The sequence below is a fragment of the Colobus angolensis genome, unplaced genomic scaffold, assembly GCF_000951035.1.
Source record: "Colobus angolensis palliatus isolate OR3802 unplaced genomic scaffold, Cang.pa_1.0 Scaffold627, whole genome shotgun sequence".
NCBI lineage: Eukaryota > Metazoa > Chordata > Mammalia > Primates > Cercopithecidae > Colobus > Colobus angolensis.
The window spans coordinates 225,998-234,018 of record NW_012119899.1 but is presented as its reverse complement, the minus strand read 5'-3'; the positions used below and the strand labels follow the sequence as shown (position 1 = coordinate 234,018).

The 8,021-nt window shown below is 45.2% G+C and overlaps 1 long non-coding RNA gene across 1 annotated transcript; it reads left to right on the top strand.

Moving 5' to 3' along the window:
* The first annotated feature begins 3,960 nt into the window (after positions 1-3,960).
* LOC105527486 lies at positions 3,961-5,155 on the top strand. Its single transcript, XR_001004234.1, has 3 exons — positions 3,961-4,068; positions 4,113-4,488; positions 4,883-5,155. It is a non-coding gene; the product is annotated as an uncharacterized LOC105527486 (long non-coding RNA).
* The last annotated feature ends 2,866 nt before the right edge of the window (positions 5,156-8,021 follow it).

The window sequence follows — 8,021 nt, the reverse complement described above, 5'->3', positions numbered from 1 at the left end:
GACTCTTTTACCTATGTCCTCCCCTCAGGGGTATTGTGAAATACTGCTAGACCAAGAACCTAGGTGATAGGAATCTCTGCTACTGCTTGGGTTGTGCTTAAGAAGAAATTGTGAGGTACATTTAGGTGCATCCAGCACCTAAGTGATGTTACTCTCCTCTTGTGCCTGAGACCTGCATGCATCTTTTTTTGTGTGTTTTTTTGGTTTGTTTGTTTGTTTTTGAGATTCACTCTTGTTGCCCAGGCTGGAGTGCAATGGCGCAATCGCGGCTCACCGCAACCTTCATCTCCCAGGTTCAAGCAATTCTGCCTCAGCCTTCCGAGTATCTGGGATTACAGACATGTGCCACCACGCTAGGCTAATTTTTGTATTTGTAGTAGAGATGGGGTTTCTCCATATTGGTCAGGCTGGTCTGGGACTCCCAACCTCAGGTGATCCACCCACCTCAACCTCCTGAAGTGCTGGGATTACCAGTGTGAGCCACCGCACCTGGCTGGCGTATTTCAACATGTCTCTGGGTCCAACAACATGGTGATGTGACTTTCCTGCATGGGCTATCACACAGAACTATTCTAACACACCTTTTCATTCATTATCTTGGCGATTTGACTTTTCTGTTCCATTTGAGTACTGCCAAAAGAAAAGTTTGTGACAGATCGCTGGACGTAGCACCTAGGTGATGTGACTTTTCACTTGCCTGAGACCTGCATATTTTGGTTATTGTGACATATTACTGAAACAAACACCTAGGGGTTGGAAGGCTTCTGCCTGAGCCCCTCCCACAGAGGACCTTGGAATATATTTTTTTTAATCCATTACCTGGGAGATGAAACCCTCTACTTCTACCTGCATTCTTCCCTTAGAGGAGATTGTGATATATTGCTGGGCCCAGCAACCAGGTGTTTTGTGTGTCCTTTCTAGACTTTGTCCACAGTGAGCCTTGTGACACATTTAGCTGAGCCCAGCACCCAGGTGATCGTACTCTTCTTCCTGTGCCCTGCTTTCAGGAAAGGATTGTGACATCTCTGGTTGAGGACCCTGTGATGTGACTCTCCTGGCAGGTGCATGCTGTCAGGGAAGATTGTGACATAACCCTGGCTCAGCACACAGTTGATGTGACTCTTGTGCTTGTTCTCCACTCACAGGTGGAATTATGACATAACCTGGCCAAGCACACAGATGTAATGATGACTTTCATACCTCGAGGAAGCCAGTAGGAGAGATAATGTTGCTTATAGTTACGCTTAGGAAAACAAAGAAGATCCTGGCTCTTCTTTCTATACAAAAGTCATAGAGAATTACAACTCCCTCACATATGTAAAGCCCTAGTGTGTTGGAGAATGTCATAACAGGGTCCACCATGCAGATGAGATAGTGTTTGTCCTATGAATACACCACCAAAGTTTAGAAGAATTGTCATCCTCACACATGGACAGAACCCACTGGTGAGATCCTGAATCTCACATCAATGCACTCCACAGTTGGAACTTTGACTGTCATATGTGAACATATGGCCACAGCTAAGATAGTGACTTTTTCTTTTTCTTTTTCTTTTTTTGAGACAGAGTCTCACTCCTGTTGCCCAAGCATGGAGTGCAATGGCACCATATCGGCTCACTGCAACCTTCGCCTCCTGGGTTCAAGTGATTCTTTTGCTTCAGCCTCCCAAGTAGCTAGGATTACAGACATATGCCACCACACCTAGCTAAGTTTGTATTTTTCGTAGAGATGAGGTTTCTCCATCTTGGTCAGGCTGGTGTTGAACTCCCAACCTCAGAGGATCCACCCACCTTGGCCTTCCAAAGTGTTGGGATCACAGGCATAAGCCACTGCACCAGGTGACTCTCTTTTTTTAGATTATTATTATTATTTTTTTTATTGAGACGGAGTTTCGCTCTTGTTGCCCAGGTTGGAATGCAATGGCGTGATCTCAGCTCACTGCAACCTCTGCCTTTCGGGTTCAAGCAATTCTCCTGCCTCAGCCTCCTGAGTAACTGGGATTACAGGCACCTACCACCATGCCTAGACAATTTTTTGTATTTTTAGTAGAGATGGGGGTTTCACTATGTTGGTCAGGCTGGTCACAAACTGATGATCTCAGGCGATCCACCCGCCTCGGCCTCCCAAAGTGTTGGGATTATTGGTGTTACCCACTGCACCCAGCTGGTGATGACTCATTTCTAAACCCAGCTCATAGGAAGGTGAGAATTCTCTTATCTGGACTCAGCCAATTAGAGAGATGTTGACTCTGGGCCTAGAACCACAGAAAAGATTCTGGATTTCCTTCTTGTGCAAAGGTTACAGAGGATCACCACTCTTGCATATTGTATAAAGCCCTCAGGTGACATGGAGAGTGTCACAGGAGTGCACAGCACACAGGTGAGATAGTGTTCTTGAATGCACATCCAGGCAACAATAAAGATTGTCATTCTCCCACATAAACATATCCCACTGTTGAGGTTCTGAATCTCACATGTGGAGGCTGTTGAAAGTTGGAGAATTGACTCTCATATGTGGATCTGGTTCACAGGTGGGCTGGTGACTCTCAGACCAAACTTCAGCACACACATGAGGCAGTGACTGCACTGAAAGGATAAGTCTGCAGAAGAAATTGTGGCTCTCTTGCAAAAAGTCTGTCAGCTCTTGAGATTTTTACTCATGTACTCAGACCCAACATGCAGGAGGTGTTGACTCTCATATCTAGAATGTGGACATGTATGAAATTTCTAATCTCATTCCTGGAATTTCCTTCAGGTGTGATTATGTCGGCTAAGCATTGTAGTGATTTGACTCTCCTGCCTTGGCCCAGCCCAGAGATGTGTTTGTGACATATCTCTTGATTCTGCACCTCAAAGATGTGACTCTCTTCCAGCCTTGGTGCTGCCCACAGGTGGCATTGTGATGTATGGCTGGACCTTCCACACAGGTGATGTCTTTTTTTCTTGGCGCTGCCCACAGAGTGCATTGTGACATATTGCTAGGGTCTGCACTCAGGTTATGTGACTCCTTTTTTTTTTTTTTTTTTTTCCCTAAGCCCTATATTTGCATGTTAGGGCATATTACTAGGCCCAAAATCTATAAAATGGGAGGCTTCTGTCTGGGCCCTGTCTACAGAGGGCCTTGTGACATATCTCTGCATCAGTCACCTAGGAGATGTTACTCCATTTTTGCCTGCATTCTGCCCACAGGAAAAATTGTGAATTATCACTAGGCCCAGGTACAGGGTGATGTGTCTCTCCTACATAGGCCTTGACCATAGAAAGCATTGTTACCTATTGCTGGACTCAGCACCCAGGAGATGTGACTCTGCTGCTTGTATCCTGCTTTCAGGAGAAGGTTGTAACGTATTCCTAGCTGAGTATTAAAGTGATGTGACAGTCCTGTCTGGTTCCTGCCCTCAGTAAAGATTGTGATGTATTCCTGGCCAAAAACCCAAGTGATGCGACTCTTCTCCTCTCTGCCTATTCGTAGGTAGGATTGTAAATTATATTTTGGCCTAGCTCACAGGTGCAATGGTGAGTCTCATACCTCAAACCATCCAATAGGAGAGATGCTGTCATTTATAGCTAGGCCTTGGGTAATGATTAAGATCCAGAGTCTCCTTTTTTGTACAAAGTCATAGGAAATTACCACTTTCTTGCATACTATATCAATCCCTTGCTGGGCATGGTGGCTCATGCCTCCACTTTGGGAGGCTGAGGCGGGTGGATCACCTAAGGTCAGGAGTTCGACACCACTCTGACCAACATGGTAAAACCCCATCTCTACTAAATATAAAAAATTAGCCAGGTGTGGTGGCACATGCCTGTAATCCCAGCTACTTGGGAGGCTGAGGCTGAAGAATCGCTTGAACCTGGGAGGCGGAGGCTGCATTGAGCCAAGATTGTGCCGTTGCGCTCCAACTTGGGCAACAAGAGCAAAGCTTGGACTCAAAAAAAAAAAAAAAATTAGATTAAAAAAATAAATCTCTTGTGGTACAGAGAGTATCATTTCAGCATTCAGCACACAGATGAGATTGTGATTCTCATGTGCAGACCCCACCAATTGTTAGGATTGTCACTCTCACACATGGACAGAGCCCACTGGTAAGGCCCTGAATTTCACACACACACAGTCAGCAGTTGAAATTGTGACTATCATAATGTGAACATCCAGCCAGAGTTGGAATGATGACTTATTTGTAAACCGAGTTCATTGGCAGATGAGAATTCTGTCTGACCCCATGAAAATTCTACCTGGGCTTAGTGCCAGAGTAAACAGAGTTTACAGGAGGAATGAAGGGTCTCAGGCTCCCATCCAGTTCATTGGTGAGTTTGTCACTACCATACTTAGACCCAACATAGGAAATGTGGTGACTCTCATACCTAGAACTGGGACCTGTGCAGGATTGTTAATTCATTACTGGACCTTCCTGTGGGTGTGATTGTTACATATGCCTACCTTCAGCACCTGTGTGATTTGATTTTGCTGCCCGGTCTCTGCCCAAAGGTAACATTGTTATTTATCACTGAATCCAGCAGCTGGGTGATTTGATTCTCCTCTTTTCTTGGGGGGGTGGGAATCCCACAAATTTTGGGTATTGTCAATTATTGCTGAATCCTGCACCCATGTTATGTGACTCTCCCAAGTGTGCCTTACATGCTGTGCTATATTGTGGCTCAATATATCACATTAGACATTGTTAAATATTGTTGGGTTCAACACCTGGGTGATGGATGTAACTTTTTTTCTGGGCCTTCCTACAGGGGACCTTGTGACATAACTCAATGCCCATCACCATGGTAATGTTACTCTCTTCTCCTACCTGATCTCTGCTCACAGAGAAATTGTGACATATCACTGGCCTCGCATCTAGGTGATGCGACTCTCCTCTTTTTTTCAGGCTCCACATATTTGGATATTGTGACGTATTGCTGAACTCAACACCTAAGGGATGGGAGTCTCCTACCTAGGCCCTTCCTACAGGGGGCATTGTGACATGTCTCTGCATTCCTCATCCAGGAGATGTGACTCTTCTCTTCTGCCTACACCCTGCCTATACAGAAAGTTGTGGCATATTGCTGTGGTCAGCAACCAGATGATGTGTTTCTCCTGCCTGGGTCTTTATTACAGGAAAGATGGTTGACACATTACTGGGCCCAGCATCCAGAGGATGTGACTCTCTTCTTCTGTTGGTCCCTGCTTACAGGGAAATTGTAGCATATTGCTACATCCAGCACCTAGCTTATGTGACTCTTCTTTTAGGTTTTTGCCTTCAGGGGATATTGTGACATATTGCTAGACCCTGCACTGACAATTTGTGACACTTCTGCCTGTGATTTGCCCACTTGGGCCATTGTGACATATTGCTGGGTTTAATACTCAGGTCATGTAACTTTTATGCCTGGGCTTTGCCTACAGGAGGCATTTTGAAATGTCTTTGTGGCTAGGCACGGTGGCTCATGTCTGTAATCCCAGCACTTTGGGAGGCCAAAGTGGGCAGATCACAAAGTCAGGAGTTTGAGACCAGCCTGGTCAATATGGTGAAAACCTGTCTCTACTAAAAACAAACAAACAAAAACAAAAATCAGCCAGGTGTGGTAATGGGTGCCTGTAGTCTCAGCTACTCAGGAGGCTGAGGCAGGAGAATCGCTTGAGCCCAGGAGGTGGAGATTGCAGTGAGCCGAGATCATGCCACTGCACTCCATCCTGGGCAACAGAGTGAGATTCCATTTCCAAAAGAAAAAAAAAGTCTTTGCACTAATCCCACAGGTGATGTGACTCTCTTGTATTACCTGATCTCTGCTCCCAGGAAGTATTGTGACCTTTCACAGCATATAGCTAATTTTTTTCTTTTATTTCTTAGTCTTTTCTTGCAGGAAAGATTGTGAAATATTACTGAACTAAGCACCAAAGGGATAAGTTTTTGTTTCTTGGACTTGCTCATGTAAAACATTGTGACATATTGCTGGGCCCTAAACCTAGATGGTGTGAGTTTTCTGCCTGTTAGCTATTTTATGTGACTCTCCTCTCTCATCTTCACTTTGTCCGTGGGTAGATTACAATATATCTTTGAGCCTGGGTCACACTAACAGAAGCGAGAGTGACTTATTGCTGGGCCCAGCACACAGGGGATGTGATTCTTCTGCTTGGTTCTTGCCCAAATCGTCATTGTGACGTATCTCTGAGTCAGTCGCCTAAATGATAGGACTCTTTTTATCTTTCTGGACCTGTCCACAGTGGGAAACGTTACATATCACTGGGCCCAGCACCTATCTGATGTGACTCTCCTCTCATGCCAAGGCCTTGCCTACTGTAGTGATTGTGCCGTATAACTGGGTCCAGCTCCTATGTTATCTGACTCCTGTTTTCTTCCTGAGTCCTACAAAAAGAGAGCATTATAAAATATTTCTGGGTCTTTTACCTAGGTGATGTGACTTTTCTTCCTGGCTTGTCCTCTCAGAGGGAATTGTGACATGTTGCTGAATACAGCATTTAGGTGATGCGAAGTTTCCTCTATAGCTTGGACTCTTACCAAAAAGGGATTGTGATATATCACTGGGCACAGCACCTACATAATGGAACTCTTTTCTCTTGTCTGGGCCCTACAAACATTTTGCATTGTGACATATAGCTGGGTCTGCCACCCTTATGAGTCTTCCACATAAGCCCTGGCCACAAGAGTATTATGAAATAACTTTTTATTTCTCACCTAGGTAGTGATGTGACTCTTCCTCAGCCTGTACCTTGCCACAAGGGAATTGCGATGTATCACTGGGCCCAGCACCTAGATGATGTAACTCATCTTTTGGCTGGACCTTTCATATTTTATATATTGTTACATATCACTGCATCTGACATTAGGGGATGAGAGACTTCTGCCTGGGCCCTCCCCACAGATGGCCTTGTGACATATTTTGGCATCCATCACCTAAGAAATGTGACTCTCCTCACCTACATGCACCATGCACAAATAAAAGATTGTGACATATCACTGGGATCAGCCACCTGGTATGTGTCTATCCTCTCAGGGTGTTGCTTAAAGAGACCATTGTAATATATCACTGGGCCAGCACCCAGGTAATGTGACTTATGGCCTATGCCCATCTTGTTTTTTTTTTTTTTTTTTTAAAGGCAGAGTCCCACTCTGTTGCCCAGGTTAGAGTACAGTGATGTGATCTTTGCTCACTCTTTGCTCACTGCAACCTCCGCCTCCTGGGTTCAAGCAGTTCTTCTGCCTTAGCCTCCCAAGTAGCTGGGATTACAGTCATGCATTACCACACTGGTCTAATATTTGTATTTTTAGTAGAGGCGGGGTTTTACCATGATGGTCAGGCTGGTTTCTAACTCCTGACCTCAGGTGATCTACTTGCCTTGGCCTCCCAAAGTGCTGGGATTACTGGCAGGAGCCACTGCACCCAGTCATTGGGACATATATCTTGCTTCAACTTGCACTTGCTATGATGATTCATATACCTTGAACCAGGCAATAAAAGAGTTATACTCTCTCCTAGCTAGGCTTAGGAAAACAAAAATAATCCTTAGTCTCTTCTCTTTGCCAAGATCATAGAGAATTACCACTCTCTCAAATATTGTATAAAGCCCTCGGGTGGCACATAGAGTGTCATCAAGGGACAAAAACACTGAGGATATTGTGTTTCTTTTCTTTTTTGGAGATGAAGTCTCACTTTGTCACCCAGGCTAAAGTGCAGTGGCATGATCTCAGCTCACTATAACCTCTGCCACCTGAGTTCAAGTGATTCTCCTGCCTCAGCTTCCCGAGTAACTGGGACTACAGGTACGTGCCACCAAGCCCAGCTAATTTTTGTATTTTTAGTACAGATGGGTTTTCACCATGTTGGCCAAGCTGGTCTTGAACTCCTGACCTCAGGTGATCCGCTCGCCTTGGCCTCCCAAAGTGCTGGGATTACAGGCGTGAGCCACTGCTCCCAGCCCAAGATTGTGTTTCTTAAAAGAATATCCTGGCCAGACACGGTGGCTCAAGCCTGTAATCCCAGCACTTTGGGAAGCTGAGACGGGTG